The 20,268-nt window shown below is 39.2% G+C and overlaps 1 protein-coding gene across 2 annotated transcripts in view; it reads left to right on the forward strand.

Moving 5' to 3' along the window:
• Positions 1-20,268, forward strand: part of APBA1 (amyloid beta precursor protein binding family A member 1) — an 86,814-nt gene continuing 66,546 nt past the window's right edge. For both annotated transcript variants that reach the window (XM_038123357.1, XM_038123358.1), the window contains exon 1: positions 1-147. The gene's annotated coding sequence lies outside the window, so the exon portion shown is untranslated. The remainder of the gene's footprint in view (positions 148-20,268) is intronic.

Here is a 20,268-nt window from a genome sequence, read left to right on the forward strand (position 1 = left end):
GGCGGTGCTGGCGGTGGCAGGAGGAGGAGGAGGAAGATGGTGGCTGCGGGAGGAGCGGCTGGCTGCTGGGCTTTCCGCCCTGCGCTGCATCGCCGCCCCCGCCGGAGTCGCCCTGCCTGCTGAGGAGGCGGCGCGGACCCGCACCAGGTGCGGAGGGGTCGCGGCCGGGAGCGGGAGGGGGGCCCGGCCGCGCCCCCGCCGCCGTGTCGGGGAGGCAGCGGGCCCGCGGGGCGGATGCCCGGCGCAGGATGCCGGGCCTGTCCCGCCCGGCGGCTCCTGCCCGCAGCGGGGTGTGGGCGCTGCGGCGGCCTCTGTCCGGCTGCGTGGGCGTGCGCGCATCTCCGAGCCAGCGGGGCAGCTCTGCACCTGTCCCGGGCTGCGGGGAGCGGCGCCAACGCGGCCATGACCGCCTCCATCCCGGCCTCCGGCGAGGCATTGCGTGCTTTCCCTCCGTTTATTTATTCCATTATTCTATTTGGTGGGCGTGGGATGTGTGTAGAATAGTGTTGCGTGGAGCCGTGTACACCGCAGTGCACTGGTTTGCCGTTTTTTATTTTTTAGGTATTTTTTTCCCTACGCGCACCTTTTCTGTGGTGGGAAGGAGAAATGGTGGGGGCGGGGGGAGGGGGCAATGTGGGGATTTCGCATCCGGCGATCGAGTGGTCGCCGTCGCAGCAGGACGGTCTCAGCAGCCCCTTCTGTCGGGAGATGCTGCCGGGGTTTGCAGCCGCGTCCCGGTTTGCAGCAGGGAACCCAAGGGGGCCTGGATCTCCCCGTCCTCACCGTGAAGCGTGCTCTCCACCCCTGTGTTGAGGGGAAGGCGACATCTGCTACAATCACGTTCTGATTTCTGGAAATGGAAGGCGTCTTGATTTCTTTTTTTAAATATTTTTTTTAATTTCTTTTTTCCTGGTGAAGCAGTTTGATAACAGTGATTGCCTGAATCACAGTCGTGGTCAGTGCAGCCGTATGCATTACGTCTGCTTTCTGTAAGGCTCAGAGTCAATAGGAGCAGTCTACCAAGACTTGTTTTACTGCCATTATAAATCTCCTCTTTAAGAGAGATGAGGCTGTGGGTCTAGGATGGAGAACTACATCTTTTTGCTTTCTCCTATTGTAGATTTTTTGGGCTGTGGAATTACAGTTTGGTTTAGAGAGTGCATTGCAGATCTGGCTGTTTTCGTAGCTGCTGAGGAACTAGAAGGTAGAGATGTTTGCCTGACTCTGCATACATTAAGAGTGAGCTAATGTGGGTTCAGGGCAGATCAGCCATGTAGCGTTTTTCTTGTCTTTGACATACATCACGTTACACCAGCTGATGAGAGTACACCCAGGTGGCTGCAGTTTTGTGCCTGCTCTGCAGCTGTGGCCCATGGGGTCCCAAATAACTTGCCAGTATTCCAGTCATAGTACTCCAGGTTCTGCTGCATTGCTGTTAAATTTGGACCACCTGCACCTGCCTTTACAGCCCATATCAGGAACAAGCATGTGATGTCTATTCTTCCCAAAAGGTGATGGTGACATAGAATGTGTTTACTCTCTATGTGCTGCCAAATCAAAAGTGAGATGCATGTTTGCCTTTGTCTCTAATGCTGTGGGAGAAAGGAGCAGGATAGACTGCCCAGAAGTGCTGTTCAGGAGGGAAGGAGAACGGTCACTCTTGAATTCTATGCATTCATGTGTGTTTGTACAGAAGAATTAAGTGTCGGATGAATAATAATGGACGAACACAAGAAACTCTGAAAAGGCAGAACATTTAGTGTTGTAGTGCCCCCTATATTAGTGTTTTGGATGTTTAATGAGTGAAATGTAAATGTTAGTGAAACACAGCTTGCCTTCCTTGGAAAATGTCATCTGAGATTGATACATCAATGAGCTTTTAGGCCAAACTGATTTCTACATGTAATGGTGGTTCAAGGTTGGCTGGGTACTTTGAATCATGCAATTCATTGCTCTTGAGTTTTAGACATTTCTAGTTGTAGCTTAAAATGATACTTCTATTTTACATTAGTGCATTATCTTCCCTTAAAATAGCAAATGTTCTGGCTACTGTGCTGTCTTTTAACAGATGCAAGGCCAGCCTGTGAAAGGCTATCAAAAGTATTTACTGATTAGCTCTTCAGCTCATAAATGTAAGAATGCTGGAAAGGTGATGTGGTACATCTAGGTAGATAGAAAAATAGTGTGTTAAGAGGGAGACATGCCAAAGCTTTTTAGTATAACCCTGTTTGGTTACTTAATATGAAATTCTTTACACATGTTTCCTTAGTTGTCAATTTAATTCTCAATTCTTTGTTTATGACAAGTTTGCAATTTCATATCTGTTGGGAAGGGAATGCATTCTGTTATTTTTTTAAAATTTTCTTTCTTTTTTTAAAAATATAATAGTATTGCCTTCATGTATTTAAAACATGGGAGCTAATGCTTTAGAAGAGATTTTGGGCTATGGGATACAGTGGCATGCCAAAGGTGAGAATCTTGTAGTTCACCCTGCTGTTACTATTTTGAGGATTTTATAAATCTGAGGATTTTGTTTGCTCTGTGGTAATGTAAGTAATCCATAACACTTTGAATAAAGAGAGTACTAATTTTGAGGCTAAAGTTTGTGTCATCTATCTGAATGGGAACACAAATGAGAAACCTGAACTCTTTGCATATGAGATTTGAATGGATTTTAATTGGACCGGAAGCTGGCTTCTGACTTCTTTGATACCATTTTAAGCCACAGTCATATGCAATGCTTATGTTCTTAACCTTAAAAAGCCTTCAGTGTGAGCACTGTATGCATCTTGTAAATGTAGATAACATTGATAACATTTCATTTTATAAGCAGTGCTTATCAGCACTACAGCCAGCAGAAAAGTCATGAGGCTAAAACAAAATGGAATCTCCTGTTCAGCTGCTTGTTTTGTATTTTTAGCAGGCCAGTGTGGCTAGTCATTTGCAGTGTTTTTGTTGCTGGGCTTTAGATTGTGTCACTGTGTGGTAATGTTTATGGCAAGCAAAAGCAGGAAAAACCAATCCTAAGTCCAGAAAAGGTGTCTGGGAAAGTAAACACCATGTTGCCACATGTATGTGAGTTCAGGGTTAGTAACCAAAACTAGTGAACTTGCTAAAAAAACAAAAAAGGAATTATAATATGAAGTTCAGAGTCTTCAAATATACAAAATGCAGTAAAAATCAAGCTGAGAGCTAAAACTTTTCACTTGTATCTCATGGCCTAGATACTTCAAATTCAGCATTTTTTCCCATGGCACGTGAATTGTCTGTTATTGATCATAGCTGCTCTGGATTTACATGAGATTATGCATTAAAAGAATCAGACCTTTTTTCTTAAGATCTAAAAAAAGATTATTAAAAAATATTAGACGTGCTTCAGATAGTTTAATACATATTGTCCATAGGCGGTGCGGCTTGATTAATTAAATCTTAACTTTGAACAAGATCTTGTTACACTTAAGTGAAGCCTTAATAAATGCATTTTTAAATATGTTTCCTAGAAGGTGAAGATTCCTTCTTAATGTGAGCTCTAGCAAACAACCCTCTGCTCATTTATTTCCAGTAGATTGCCAGTAATATATTTTGCGTAGGGGTTAAAGGTTTCTGAAAAACAGATTGAATTTTTTTTTCTTTATAATAATGATTGATTTGGTAAGTCAGCTACTAAGAGCAGTGTGATAGTATTTTTCTGTTTCTACTGCATGCATCGGTGTTCTGCCAAAAACCTGCATGTTTGTTGCTTTCCTGAAGGGACCTAGGGAAACATCTTTATTTGCTGCTTTCACATATGCAGGCACGTGATGGTAATGTCTGTCCTAATTCTGAAGAAATAAATACAGAAGCAGTACAATGGGTGCATGACAGCTGTGGGTGGCAGAGGACTTAGCTGAAGATACTCCAGAACCATGAGAATGTGTATTTTCACACTAAACCCTTTCTGTTAGAAACCATCTATGTTGACATGAGAGGAGGAATGAAAGTGCAGTTCTGTTTCTACGGAGATGCTGCTAGGTAGGTGGCATCTCACCTGGTATGTTGTGTCTCCTGTGGTGATTTCTGTCTAATTAAAAATATGTACTGGGAGAAGTTTCCATCACCCATGAGCCTGTTAAGTAGCTGTCTGTGGATAAGCAGTGGAGTTTTGAACATCATCGAGGAAGCTGAAATAAATATATTAAAAGTATTTAAAACAATGTCTAGTCTGCCTGAGGTAAACACTGGGAACCTCTGTTTTTCCTATCACTTAGCAAAAGGAGGAGATGTCCTTTGATGTTTTCCAATTAAAACGAAAAATTCAGAATGTTTAAGTATTTTTTATTTTAGCCATATACTTTCCCTTTGTGTTTTCGAGCCTGTTCTTGAGCTGTTTGGTCCATCAGATCTTGTTCACAAGCCAGCAATTAAGAATTACTTGCATGTTTTCTTTCTGATGAGTACTTCCATAAATGCTACTTGCCTTAAGAAGATGACCACCTTGTCACGCATCTGAGTAAAATGTAATTGTAGGGAGTGAGAGGCTTCATTAAAAGTCTGTGAGTTAGTCACAACTGAGCAACACATCCCTGGAATTTAGGCTGAATCCTTTTAGTGATAGTTTCTTTTTTCAACTAATTAAACTCTTTGAACCTTTTTTGTATATCAGGAACTTGCCTACTGAATTTAATTTTCAAACTCTGAATTCAAAAGTTGAACGCAGGTCAGAAAAACATGAGAACAGCAGAGCCATGGAGGCTACGAAACTTACCCATTTTGGCAAAGATCATTTGAGTGACTACCCTACACTGACTCACTTTTGCCTTATTTTTTCCATTTTGGGGATGCATGTCAGGATAAGAAATGCCTTTCTGTATGTATGTAGTTAAGGTGTTCGTTCAATATCTTGTATTTATTGGTTTGGTGTGTTATACTGATTTGATTAAATATTTTTATTTCTCTGCAAGAATTTTCACTTCTGTACATAAGACAATAGCTTTCTGATCATTCTTCTTGTGATGGTCATTCTGATTTGAGCTTTTTTTTAATAAACATGCTTTCTCAAAACTTGGGTGGACAAAAACTTATGGTCTGGGTAAAAGGAAGTTTGTTTTTTTTTAAACAGAGGAAGGAAGAAAAAAGAAATAACATAATGGAAGATTTTAAACACACGTGACTGTGACTTGGTTTTCCTAATATAGGCTCAAGTTTTATTTGTCGTATTTTATTTTAAAATTTTAAAAATTTTAAAAATTTTATTTATTTATTCTGATATGTAAGTTGCAGTTCATGCCAACAGTCTTAGTGTTACCATGTATTTGTGTAGTGTCTATTCTGATGGGACTTTGATCATGTTTGAAATCTTGATGCTTTGGAAGTCTCAAATGTAACCCTTTAGAGTAAGTGAAATTAAATTGGGAAAAACATTTTTAAAAGCTTTTTTAGCTGAGACTAAAAAAGCTCTCATCAGAGTCAGGTGAAGAAGCACTGGGTAAAAGCTCTTGCTCCAGGTTTTTCTCAGGCTAACGTCAGCAGAATGCTTTAACTAACACTTCAAATCCAAAAAACAGGCAAAAAAAAGTAGGTTTTTTTATATGTTTCTGTCCCAGGTAAGTGTTGGGAGGGTTGATACTTCCTCCTCTGTTCGAAGAGGAGATTGGTACTTTTTTGTATGGTGTGTGTGAGGAGCTGAGGAGTTTTCCGTTCTCTTTCCTTAACAGCTTTCTCACACCAGCTCTTTTATGATCACAGAGTAATTTGAATTGGAAAGGATCCCTGGATGCCATCTGATCTAAGCTCTACTCAAATCAAGTGACTGAGACAAGGGCTACACATGCCATGTTTGTAATTCTTGGCTTAACCAGGGCAGGAAGCTCTGAAGATGGAGTGCTGTGCCTCTTAGAGATGTCCAGTACCGGCTCATGCAGCAGGTTTTGCTGAAATCCTGGTGGGATGGGATGCGACTGCTGGACAGAGAATTTCCTCCAGCCTGCCCTCCTCATCCTCTGCCGAACAAGCCACCCTGCAGAAAGTTGCTTGCTTTGCTGCTGGCATTTGGGGCAGTGGGAGTGTTGGGGTGAAGGGCATGTATGTATGTGAGGGTAACGGTGATCTCCTCCTGTTGGGTGCTGCTTTTTAAGTCCTTCTTACCACTGCCATTCCCCTTAGGAAAGCACTGAAATACAGGTGTATTTGCTGTATTAGCCAATTCAATGACCTGAAATTAATTTTTTTAGTTGGATTTTTAAGATGGTCAGGATGGAGGAAATTATTGCCCAGTAGTTTAGAAAATTATGTTCTTGGTGTGAATTTATTTTGCAGCAGTTTCAAAATTGGAGCACTGTTTTTAAGAAATGGAAGACTCATTAAACAGCATTCCTAGTATGTACGTGTAGTGCAGTCACATTTAATTTAATGTGAAATGAGAAAATCTCTCCCACTAAGAAGGCTGTGGTGAGCTGATGGAAATTGGTATTAAATAGGAATCAGTGCAAAACCAGCCTTTAGCTTTGTAATTCCATTGCATTTTTAGTGGACATTTTACATAACCTTTCCCCAAACTTGGTGTGTATTTCTGATATTCACACCTGTTATACCTTTTGTCTCAGTGATAAATAAGGATGAGCTCAGGGTTCTGCTCTTGCTTAACAATTATCATTCCTTGCTGATAAATGATTAGTGTAATCCACTTATGAGATTTCTACAGCATCATTCAGATTTTGGCATCTTAATTTTATTTCATAACAATGTGAAAATCCCAAAGTCCTCAAAATCTTCCTCACGTAGGACCCAGCTGCAAGGCGCATGGGAAGGAGATGTTTGAGCTTGATTCCTTCTTGGTGGGGAGATGGGCATTAGCCTGAGGGGACAGCACTGTACTTCATAATATTGACTCTACATTAGCTTCAGCATCCAGCCTTTAGACTTTTAACTGCAGCTTCATGATGGTTAGTCTGACTGCTTAGCCCTAGTTTAAAGTCATGTCCAAGTCAGGCAGTTCTAATGCGTTGTATTTTCAGTGTGGCACCCTTTGGCCCACGCTGATTCTAGTTGCAGTTAAAGTTGAGTGCGGACTTGACGTATCCTTACAGATCTTTCTATTTCTTTACCTCGGTAAACTGTAAAGACTGCATGTCTTTATTTCAGCTTAGGTTATGCTCCTTTTGAATGCAAATTTAAAAGCTACATGAAACATTTATATTTTAAGAGTAACACAGACTTAATGCTTTGATCAACAATACTTCTAATATATTTTGTATCAAAATCTAACTACACTGTTAAAAAAAAAAAGAACTAATATTTCTCATTAGCTACAGACTCGGTTATTTCTGGATTTGAAGTCAAGATAACCCAGCTTCTTAAACAAAATTTTTTTCTCTCAAAGAAGGCCAAGTAAGTAAGCTGGAAGAGAAGAATATATTGCTTAGGAAGTGTGTACCTGTGTAATTGGTTTTTTATATATAAAGTATTCTCAGTAATGTACTGGATGACTCTTTGGATTGTATTGGTTATCCAGGTGACATGGAGCATCAGTTGATGTCTTCCATTGCTCTGGGTATGACAGTGCCTGTGTCACTGGTGTCCCATTGTTAGCTGTCATTGACCAAGGACAATGGCATTTAGCATTTCCTAAAGGAGATGTTGTTCCCTATCAGACCCCCCTCAGGATAAATTGCTTCCTGATAGCAAATAGAAGGAGTTTAAGCTGAATATCAGCATGGAAATATAGTTGCATGAAAATTAAATACTAGAAGCACAATTGCAGCTTGTATACAGTTAACATTCATACAGTAGATTTTCAGAAAAGTAGAAAGGTCCCTTCTTCAAAGTGAATGGACTTTTGGTGATTCTCTAGGAATTGAAAGTGGAGTGAACCACCTTTTTGTGCGTGGAGCAAAGACAATTTTTATATGTCACATTTCTAGTGTATAAATTCATGTTTTATTGAAGATACCTTTCCTTCAGCCACTTTATCCATTAAGATCATGACTAGAGGTTCAAATACTTTTTAATTTTTTCCTTCCAGTATGTTACTGTTGAAGCCTGGACAGTTTACAACTCAAATTTTGATCTTCATTATTAAAGTCTGTATAATGATCTTGCAAGCAGTGGCATCCACAGGCACTGTAGTGCAAGTTTGTATATGTACACCAGGTATGATCTGGATGGCAGAATAGCATGAAGAACAGTAAGGTAAGAGTTCCTTTTTTGCATTAAGAAGCAGGATTTCATTTGTATGTAAAAGAAAGGTTTTTAGCTACTTGCCCAAGAACTTTGTGTTTTCAAGTAGCAGTGTGTAAAACAGTAATTTTAGGGCCATTGGCCATTTGAAACACTAAGGGTTATGTATACTTTTGTTGGTATCTCACACCTGAAAACCAGAGGGTGAAATTACCAGGATGGGATAGTCACAGGATCTGACTAATTCAGAGTTTCTTGTGATGGAAGGAAGATGATAATATTTTTTTCAGTCAGTTAAATAATTCCAAAATCAACCTGAAAGTTCAGTAATCGTATGAACTGTAAAGACTGAAGGATAATACACAAAAAGCCCTGCTCTTCATCTGTTTTTATAATATTCTGTGTCTGTGTTATTATGCTCAGTGTATCAAAAAATCAGGCACACACCTCCTACCTTTAAGACTAACCTCCTCCAAATGTGCAAATCCATAGTCACTTCATTTACTCTGCTGCTGAAGACTCCTGCGCTCCCATGTATGACAGGAATCCCGTGGCTTCATGGCTTTTTGCAATATCTCACAAAGTTGTTATGGTGTAGTAGTGTACAAACTTTGGTGCCCGCCTTGTCTGTGTTAACTTTTCAGATGTAGTGAGGTACAGTGGGTGCAGTCCCGATAAAACTCACCCCTTTGGGTAGGTTTCACGTGCTGCCTGTGGCCATTCATGCTTAGATGGGAAGACATTGTTGCCAGTGCAAAGTCATCACATCTTTGAAATGTGAGGTATTGTGCTGTGAAGATACCTGTAATTATTTGCATTTAGTTTGAACAGATGGTAACACTGGAGGGTTTTAGGAAGGAGAGCTGTGGTTGCAGAGAAAAGATGTTCAGTGTAATGTAGTAGTCTGTTCTGCAGCCTCATGGAAAACCCTTCTGTTTTCCACTGGTGCCACCTGAGAGGGAGAGGCCTTGCCCTGTTATTATGTCTGGTCTACTTGGACATCAGTCAGTAGCAAATGTGAGTTCATAGTGGGGAAAATGTGGGAAACAAAGGAGTCTAGATTTTTTTTTTCCCCTCTAGGAAGACAAACTGGGATGCTGAAAGTGCAAAAAATATCAGTCACCTTTTCTGGCAGTGTCCAGGGAGCTTGAGGCTGGCAACAGGAGCAGGTTATAGGAGCAGATTATTTAGGGAAAAAAAATGAGACTTGACTGAGACTTTCAGTTGCATGTAGTTCATGTTCCCCTGGTCAAACTTCCTGAAGCCTTTCACTGTCATTATTTTTGACTAAAGTTATTGGTACAGTGATTACACTTTGGCAGGGAAATGATTATCAACATAGGTTTTCCATGTTGATGCCTGTCCCTGCTCTTAAAAGTTACATCCTATTTGGAGGAGAGGAGTGGGGAAGGGAAGAGATTTGTGTAAGTGGAGCATCCATCTGGTGCATTTTGATGACACAGCCTGTTGGTGCGCTGTTACTTGCTGTAACCAAGGCAATGCCAAATATGTAACAGGGACTTTAGCATACAATGTAAAAAGCACTTGCTGTTCTGTTGTGCCTGAATTACATATTCAGACTGCTATAATTTCTTTAGTCTGTTTATTCTTGCATACTTGTTTGTTAAATGAGTATTTTGAAGACACTTAAAGAACCAATGACCACAGCTGTTTTAAAACAACATTCATGAAATAGGAACTTTTTTAACAAAAAGGAAGGAATCTCCCAAGAGGTCTCTGACATGCTTTCTTTATTCAAAGAGCAAATCTTGTGACTGCAGTCCTGCCTAAAGAGAAGATGTACAGACCAACATATTGAGCTTCAGGAGTATAAATCTGGAAGCTATTTTCTGCTAAGGAGAGACGAAAGCATTAGAAGTCTAAGCTTTTGTTCTGTTGCTCATCAGCTGTGATAAGGCTTTCCCCACAGGCAGTAGTTTCTGAATTCTGTTGTAGTGGCTCCCAAGTCTGCTCTTGCTGATGGTTATAGCCTACCAAGTGAGCACTGACGCTGGGAACTGATGAGATTTTTGCCAGTTTCGGTTGTGAGGAGGCATTTAAGTGTCAGAAACAAACACAGAGTGAAACTACACCAATTTTGATACACATTTTTTGAGTTGGCAGTGGAATTGTTGGAAATTTTAACTTGGGGACTCAGGGTGGTAGCAGTGCCTTCCTTTTTTGTTTCCAGTATTATCTTTCTGATCACAGATTCTTCAGTCTCAGACCCAGGTGCCTCAGAGGAAATCTTCTTCTTTGCTAGTTATAATTGTATTTTCCTATTCCTAAGTGTAGAATGTAAAAATTGTATTCCTCCTTCTAAGGCACAGCATTGTCACCATTCAACTCCATTTCCTCTTGTGACAAGTGGAACATAATCTCATGTACATAATGTATTTTGCATCTGGTGTGTTTTGTTTGCATGAATAGTTTTGCTGAAGGTACTTTGTTTTTTACATGCCTTTGAATTGTTTGTGGTAGAGATTTAGTAATCCTTCTTTTTCTCTTCTCTTCCATCTGTATTTGTTTTGTAAGTAACACTGTAATGTTTTCTATTTGTTCTTCTTTGTCCTGAGGAGATTAATTCTTCTGGCTCTAAATGTAGCCCTATTCATGACTTCACAGTACGTGTAGTGTATTTCCCAAGAAAAAACAATGATGGATTGATTTTTATATGCAAGGGATAAAATTTAGAAAAAAGCCTTTGCAGAGGATCTGATGAACGTGTGTTGGAGGTTTGGGGAGAGAGTTGCATTTAATCTAAAAACATATTTTTCAGAAAAAAACACCACTTTTGACTATTAGAAATTATTGGACAGTCATAGACAGAGTTAATGGCGGTATGTTAGAGCTTAAAAATTGACAGATGCTTGGCCATTTTGAACATGGAAACAGCTTGGCAGTCCACAACTGGGAGCCACTGGCCTAGAGCATCTGAATAAGATGGCATTTGGTTTTCTTCTGTCTTGCTGATTAAGGTGCTTAGTGAATTACAGGAACAGAAGACCTCATTGTGCCTGGAATGAACAGTTTCTCTTGTTCTTGTCTGCATATCAAGTGCATGGCACTTCTGTAGTGTCTGATCAGCAAATGAAGTTATGCTGGTGTTGCTGCTGTTACTCTACACTGCTTTAGGTGAGGGTTTGGCATTCAATTTATTGCGAACAAATGCATTCCTGGATTCTTTCTCCATTTTACCTGGTAAATTTTACCCTATCAAAGAAAGAACTACAGTAATTTTGGGCAGAAATTGGGTAGTCAGTCCACCCTGTGAAAATGGCATTTTGTTTCTAAATTTAAAAAGGTTTGGTTTTTTTATTCCCTTTGATTCTTTACATTTGAGGCGTGACAAAAGTCCAAGGTTTTTAATGTCTCTTGTGAGGAAAAGGTTTCACTGCAATTTTTTTTACCTGTTGAAGAGAGAGAACGAGGAGTAGAAGAACTGATTTAGGACTAATGAGAATCTTGATAGCAAGTTTCTAGTGTTGAAGTGTTCTGCTATTGAAGCTCTTTGCTTTAAATGCACTTAAAATCTTTTGAACAGTGAGTTTTCTGCCTTCTACAACTTAGGTTCCTTGTCTTGTACGGATAACACAAAGATGTTCACAGGGCAGGAATGATGCTTAATAATTTGAGGAACAAAATGTTATCTCCTTTTTGTTAATAAAGAGAAATAGTCTTACCTTGTAACCATAAGAAACCCTGGTAGAAATAGTCTGAATCAAAGCTATGTATGGTGAGGAGGATTTAACTGTGAATGATATGGTGAGATACAACTAAGCATTGGAAAAAACTTTCTCTGTCTCAACACTGATGTCTACCAGACTGTGAAACAATCTCCCAGGGAGTGAGAGAAGATACGTGTTCAGAGAAGTGGATACTCAGTGGTGCAAGGGCTTCAGCAATACTGTAGGGAGCAATCTTCAGCTTGAACAATCTCTTTCAGAGGTATTTTCACATAGTTTTGCTTTTTACAATCCAGGATGAATTTATCCTTGAAACTGATTTAAGCAGCTTTTCTTTTCTTCTTTTGTTTGTCACTAGATGTAGTTTTCTGATTTTTTTTTCCATGAGAACAGCAATTTGATGATGTAGTAGATGATTCTGAACTTGAGTTTTGTCCTTGAAGCAGCATTCCATGATTCTTTCACTTGTCAACTTTTTTATGGTGATCTTTCAAGTTTGAGAAATATACAGTAGAGTTTGGGAATGTACCTTTTTTGTTTGATCTTACAAAGGAAGATCAGATGATTGTAGTGTAATTGCATATGGTTACACTTTGTAGCGATTTTTTATATTCCTCTGCAGCTGATTGGGATGTTTTTAGCAAGGATCCCCTGTATCAATGGATCTAGCTTTGATATAATTTCACACATTACTACCACAATTTGTGCCACTTGCCTTTCCTCCTTCAAAAATACAGGGGAAGTAAAACCTGTAAAAAAATCAGCTTTCATGTGTAAGGACCAGATGGATTCACAGTGAGTGGCAGAGGGAGTGCAATCAAATGCTGGGTAAAAAAGAGTTTAGAAAAAAATAGTAAAAATTAGGCAAACACTCTCAATGAAATAATGGCCAACATGGGAAGAGGGTTTGTTAATTTTTTTGAAAGTGGTAAAACAGAGATGGATGTTTCAGAGTTTAAAGTGTTGGGAAAAATAATTGTAAATGTTGTGAGTAACTGTAATAGTAGTGATGAATTAGTAGAATTGCTTCTAGAGAATAGGTTTGGAAACTTTTTGATGGGATTTGGGAGTTTATATAGTTTAATAAAACTCTTTTAGCTCCTAATTGTTAGATTTTCTTTCCAGGGGGAATGTCATTTCTAGCTGAAGTATCTTTGACTGCCACAGCTTCCTATAGAAAGAAGGTGCTGTGTGTTTGTATGCAAAAGTTTTTAAGGAAAGGTGAGGTAGGTATTTTGGTTGCAATATGCCTTGAGCTATTTCAGAACATTTCTCTTTTATTCCCCATAGGAGATTCAAGCAGTGCCACTGTAACACTGAGGATTCTTATTGTCACTTCTCTCCAAATCTTTTTTCCTATGCTGTTAAAATCTGACATTGTAGAAATGTTTGTTAGTAGTAGAGGAATTACTAACATGATTTCTGGATTGCTATAATCATCCCGACTTTGATTTTCTGTGTTACCCATGACTTTAATACCTTCAGCATTCAAAGGAGGCAGTGCTGCCTGTTGCACAGCCACAACTTGCAGCAGACCAAAAGGCAATAATCAGGCATCAAGGCTGTCTCCATTGAGTGAGTGCTGAAGTTTTGATTGCACGTGGCGTGACTGCAGTTGTATGAAACTGGTGTTGTGGGTTCAGTGCTACTCAGAATTGAGGAAATCACTGTATGGCATGTCACTGAATTAATCAATTCCTTGGATGTATTTTGCTTGCAAGCATTGAGCATCTTCCCTTACCCCTTAGCTTTTCCAACAAAGAGGGTTTTGAGTCTGAGCTAAAAAACTAGAGTTTTCAATAAAGCACCTTTTACAACATGTATACAGAAGTTATTGATTAATTATATTTTTAAGGTCTTCTTCCTGCTTTTGAAATCTGTATGAAATCCATTTATTTGACGGCCCTTTCTAGATCTTTAAAATTGGAGTAACGATGAAGTAGCATGCAAAAAGTTGAAAGTGTGATCCCCGTAGCTGTGTGTCCACATGGGTTGCTGGCCCTGGTGGGGTGCCCCAAAAGACCTGCTGCAGCTCTGATTTCTGATGTGAAGCCTGTTCGATGAAAGAGGGAAGTTAACTGCTGTCCTGATTACCTGCCTGCCAGCTGTGGTTTGTGACTGCTCTACTTCTGCTGTGCTGTGGGGGCCATTTGAAGGCACACCAGAAAATCCACCAGGAGCTCTCAACTTCTGGGTTTGGTTCTAAGTTTGATAGTAAGTTGCTGAAGTTGTTGCTGCATATGTAACCTAGATCAGAAGTCATTGAGAGAGTGGTGAAATGGTTGGGCAGCTCAAGTGCAGAGTTTGTGACTTTAACTAGCTTACTAATAACATTAGCTTTATCCTTTCAATAAATACAGAACATGTAATTAAGCAACTTCTGCCTGCTGCCTGGAGCTTATTATTAAGGTATTTCACAGTCTTCCATGACTTCTTGTAAGATTCACTAAAGCTTGTGCAGAGCTTCAACTTGAATGTGTATTATTTGAAAAATAGTACAAATACCTGAAAAATACATTTTCTTTGTTTTCTTTCTGTGTAAAGCAACAATAAAAAGTAATGGAGGTGACATTGCTGTTTCAGGGTTGACGGAGTAAGGAGAAAAGTAATGAATTGATAATCCTCTCTGTGTAGGAGATGACCTTTTAATTTAAAGTAGCACTTAGTTTATTTTGATAGTAGTTATTACATTGCATGCTTCTGTTTACATTTTCACTGACTGCTTGCTCTTGAATAGCTTGTAGTAAAGCTCTGTAAAGCTTTTTTCCAAGCTATGAAGAGGCTAGCTGAGCATGGCATTGTGGAAGCCCTGGATAATAGCTGAGGCTATGCTTTTGAGCCTCAACATACAAAATCTCTGAGGTGGAAATTAGTGGGAGTGAAAGGTATTATCAACAGCATATTTTCTGAGCTTAACTATATCTTACCTAAATGAGATTTTTTTTTTTTGTGGGGATCCCAGGATTGCAAATCTCCAGATATTTGAAAAAGTAGGAAGTAGAAATGTCTAAGAGTCTTAAAGATTTTTTTGACTTAGCAGGTCTCACTGATCTGCTTCTAGCGCAACTAGCCAAGTCCAAAATAGTGATTTTTGCCTGCTCCAGGAATCTAGAAGAAGCAGTGTTTTTAATGAGGAGAAAACAATTCAGAGGCATCTGATTTAAATCTCTGTAGCTTTGCTCTAATCCTGCCATTAGCACAAAACTGTATTCAATTTAGGATTTACTTTTATTTAGAATAAACTCAGAGTCCCTCCTTGCCGTGTAATCCATATGCTTGTTACTTATACCATCAAAGGTTTACTTGGAAACTGAGCTGAGGTGGCACAGGGGCATTGTGGACCTCGAGAGAACATGCCCGTACTCTGTTTGAAAGAGATTTTGCCATACAAGTTCCACATTTCTGCTCTTTGGGGTTGTTTTTTTTCCTGTTTGTTTTTTGCTGTTGTTTTTTATGTTGCTCTCAAGAAAGATACCTGTGTAAATAACTTTCTTCCTCCCCCTTGTGAGCTGCACGTAGACCATGCTCTTCTTACGCGTACACTGTCCTAACAGAATGGCTTGGTTGATATATGATTTTTCCAAATTTTTGTTGAGCTAACCAAAGAAAACTTACCACAAACAGAACCCCTCCAAAACTGCAGAAGCTCATAAATTTGGACTCTGGGCAGCTGTTTCAAGGCGATTTTTCTGTTAATAAGGTGTTTTTTACTGTGAGCAGTTAAAAGTTGTTCTCCTCTAATGTGGAGAACATTAGGCTTGCCTCAGGCTTATGAAGTTTGAGGGAATTTAAAAAAAAATTTCTTCCTATCCAGATTGTATTTGTGGGAATGTAGATAGATTGGAAAAATTTTCTGAAACAATAATAATATAATAGTTTCTGCGTAGATGACTGAGGTGCTTTAAATTGTCTGTCTTTAACAATATGGATGTATTTTTTAGATTATGCAGAAATTTTCAAGAGCTTTTAATTGCTATTTTGTTTGTTTACTTGTAAGTTTCTGCACAATTTAGTCAGTGTTTTTGGCATTAATAAGAATCATGACACCACACTACCTGGTTTAGAATTCATCAGGGGTTTGTCCACTGGGACAAAATGTATAGGTTAATACAAAAGCCAGCAATCAAACCCTTGTGTGTTCTTTTGGGATGAAATCGGCACTATTCAGACTCATTTTCTGGCTATCTCTTTAGCTTCTCCTGGGAGGTAATAGGTGAATGGGAAAATGGTCTTTCAGTGAAGTGACACTGATGCATTTCTGTACTTGTGCGCTCTGTTGTGCCCTTGTACAGTTCCTCCTATGCTTTATCTTTTGCTTTCTGTCATAGCTTGTCCCTACTTATGGTCTTGTCAGAGTTCAGAAAATTTCAGTAGGCAGGTTGCAAAATTTAGAAGAAATCACTTCTGGAGTAAATCCAAACAGGAATATAATTAATTAAAGAAGTGATTATTAAGTAAATCGATTCTGTGCACAGGGAAGGAGCTGAACTTTTAGGTAGTATGATACTTGGAAATTTGCATAGAATCTCATAAAATGGACCTGCAGTTGAAAATGTTTCAATAGGCAAACCAAATATCTTCCCATGTATGACCTGTAACCATGTTGTCTGCCTCCTCCTTTGCCCTGGCATCAGCACCTGGCAAGAGAAGGTGGGGCACCTTCTGATCACTGACACACTGGTATAGAACTGTGTCAACCCCTGGTGTTTCAAAATCTAAAGCTTTTTCAGTATCTTTAATAATTCAAAGCACTAGGCTGTCTGGACTACTCACTTTCACAATACAGTTAGTTTATGTTTGGAGATGAGGGAAAGTGAAGTTATGAAACCTGACACAAGGGTGGCTAGCACAGTATAGACAGAAAAGTGCTGCTATGGGGAAGAACTTCCATGAGAGGATGTGGGAGATTTGTCTGATCCAAAGCCAGGACTGGTGAAATGAAGGGAGGCTGGCATTGAGGATCTGTGTGATGCACTAAATACAGCCACGGGTCTGTGATTCCTCCGATGCTTTGCAGAGCACTCATAAGAAGTTGGACAAAGACACAAGGAGCTGGATTTTTGTAAGATTCATAAGGATTTCTTAATTCTACTGTTCTTATACTGGTCCGTTGCCTTCTTGTCCACTCCCCATATCCTTACTAGACCTCTCCCTAGAAAGCCGGGAAGTTGGTCATGAAGGAGAAGAGGGTGAGGATAGGATCACGTGAAAGACCTGCTAAGCTGTGGGCCTGGTCGTGCCATGTGTCGATTGGCCTGTCAGCTGCTGCTGGACCTCACCCTTCACCTGCTGGGATTGCTTCTGAAACTTTAAGAAATTCTGTTATCTTTGAGACTCTTATAAAGTAAATTAAAAATTGGCCAGTGGCTAAAAAAATTAAGTGTGAGAAATAAACAAATGTTTATCACTTAAAATCTGTTGTTTGTGGATTAGCAAAACAGCCTACCTAGCCTACCTTCCAGCTTCTTTAATCACAGGGTGTTTTTTTCCAGTGTAATGTTATTTATAGGTTGTAATCTTACAAGCTTGAGTGGCTCTTTTTTTTCTTTGTGGTGAACAGTAAGTGAAAATCAGGGACAGAATATCTTAAATCTTTAATGAAGATTTAATGGTGCCAGCATTTTTGTTTGAATGGTATCAACTTGAATAAAAACATTATGTATTCTTCACATATATAATTGGCTCTCCACAAAACTGCTTATGAACAGATAATAATTTTATTATTTGTGCTTTATAAGTTCATTCTTGCGTATGGCTTTGGTGATTTGGTATTTGCATTCTCCATAGATCTTTAAAGAGTTGGTGCTATATGAAATACAGAATTTCAATTATGTTTCTAAAAACAGAATTTAAATGTTTTGATGTTAAAAACTATTTATTTATAGTTCTTCATAAGCTAAATGTCAGACCATGATTACTTAATTTTGCATTTTTACTTCCTTTTTTCTTTCTGTCTGAGACTTAAGTTATGATTAATTGAATAAAATATTGCTGAAGGAGATTATTAGAATCCTTAGAGGACTGTTTTTAGTTTCAGCACTTGTCATTTTGCAGTTGCAGTCATCTTTCATTAAAAGGTTATGCAGCTAATAGTAGTATTTTTATTTGCACCAACAATGTTTTTACAAGTGAATGAGCTCCTCAAGAGAGTAGTTTCAGTTACTTCAGAAGAAATGCAGAACTTTGTGATAATCAGACCTTTTCTCTTTTTTCCTTTTTGTTTTCTTGACATTTTTCACTAAATATTTGAAACAATTTTGAATCCTTGCTGTTGCTGTCAGTATTGTGTGACTGCTGCTGTAGTGGCAAATAAGAGAAAATAATGGGTTATAGATTGGAAAACTCATCTGTTAGAAATACATTTTCAAGACAGTAGATTGATTTTGTGAATAACCTTTTCCCTGTGATAAAGTAGAAGTTAGGCCATCAAAATTGATGTATTAGCACATCTTAGTGGAAAGGGTTGGCATTTTCGTCTCTGTTTTGTATTTTGTTTTCTGTTTTGGATATTATTGTCTGAATTGACAGATGATTGACAAACAAAATTACTTTGTCATGACTGAATCAAGAGATTGCCATTAAAAGCAGATTAAAGATGGTAGAATGAATCTAATTGTAGTGAGTTACTCTAGTTTCATTTTTTAAAGAATTATAAAGATAGGGTTTTATTTTATCAATATATGATTTTATTATTCTGTTGACTTCTGCATTTTTAATTTGACTTCCTGAGGGAGAATTGTTCAAAGGCTGTGATTTATTTTGATGATTTTTTTTGGACGTGTTTTCATTTTTTTTCCTCTGATTAAGGTGAGCTGCAAAGATATCCTCTTACTATGAGTTAAGTCAACTTTTTTTTGGTGATAATATTTTTAAATTTTAAATTTAATATTTTGCTTTACTTTGTAGAAGGTTTCCTGATAAGCCCCTGGTCTAAATTTATTTAATTATTTATTAATTTCAGTGGCAGTGGGGAGAGTCAGTGGATTCCATGTTGCACCTTGAGATTCATTGTAATCTCAGCTGTAAAACATAGTATGCAATCCACGGAGAGGAATCTCATGATTGAGGTAGAAACCTGAATCAAGGTGGTATTTTCAGGATTTTGATGATAGTATTCAACATTTTCATCAAAGGTTTGAAAACTAGAGTGGAGAGGCAGTAGTCTTGAAGGGGATTCACCAGGATGTATACAGTGTGTATTCAGAGAGGATGGGAGGTGCCCCTCAGGAAGTGCCAAAGCAAGGTGCGTGGAATAGTGGGGAGGGAGGAGCTGGATAAGTAGCAGTAGCATCTGCCTAAACCTCTGTGGGGATTGCAGCTAATGTGAGATGGGTTGGCTGTGGAGTATTGTTACTGAAGTGCTACTGAGAAGAGGAATATAACCTTAGGAGAGGTGCAGAGTGCTCAGTGGGGGCTCAGGTGGTGTATCCTGTTTGGCATGCTGTGCTGGAGAAAGCTGGTGAAAGTTTGAAGGAGGGTCGTGGAAGTCTCTAGAGGACAGACTGAGTGAAGAAGGAATCCCCCCAATTAATGGGATATTGTTAAAGCCAAAGAAGGGATGGTGTGTACAGAGCCCTGAAAGTATCTTCAGTGACAAAAGAGGCAGCAGGCAATCTGTTCTTGGTTTGGCAGGACTGGGTATAGCTAACCAGCTTGTACTGAGATAGTGAAGAGTCTGATAAGAGCTTGAGAAAACTGCTAGCAGTAAAAATATCGAAACACTCAAATCTGACTAAGTAGCCATGGATAAATACACATATGAGAAATGCAATCGCTATCACTGATGCTTCAGGGACAGGCACATTTATATGGTTATGTCAGACTCAGTGGTTGCTGAGTTTTTGGTATGCTGTTACAGAACTGCAGTTTGATTGGTTTTGCAGGCAGGGGGGTAAAGTGAATCCACCTGGAACCACCTCCTTTTTTTGTAAAGTGTCTATTTTACTTTTTTTTTCTGCAAGCAGTATTCTTGCTGGTTAGTTCCAGACCAGTTTGGAAGAAGAGACCACAAAAGTAAATAAAACCATTCATTTTTTTGTGAAACTGCTGATGAGATAATGGGAAAATATATTGAATTTCTCCTCTGAGAAAAACATAAACTGAACTTGGCAGTTGCCAAAGCAGTTGTATGTTCATGAAGCTCTGGACCCCTTGTAGATTGTGAGGGCCACCTGTGCCCTGTGGGACATCAAGCGCAGCATCTCCAGTTAGGCAAGGGAGGGGATGTCCTGCTCTGCTCTGCCCAGGTGGAACAGGCTCCCCAGGGAAGTGGTCACAGCATTGAGCCCTGACAGAGTTCCAGGAGGGTTTGGGCAATGGTCCTAGGCACATGGTGTGACCCTTGGGGTGTCCTGTGAGGGGCCAGGAGTTTGTACCCTATGATTCTGATGGGTCCCTTCTAATTCAGCATATGATTATATTGTTCTAT

The sequence above is a fragment of the Motacilla alba genome, chromosome Z (assembly GCF_015832195.1).
Source record: "Motacilla alba alba isolate MOTALB_02 chromosome Z, Motacilla_alba_V1.0_pri, whole genome shotgun sequence".
Classification (NCBI taxonomy): domain Eukaryota; kingdom Metazoa; phylum Chordata; class Aves; order Passeriformes; family Motacillidae; genus Motacilla; species Motacilla alba.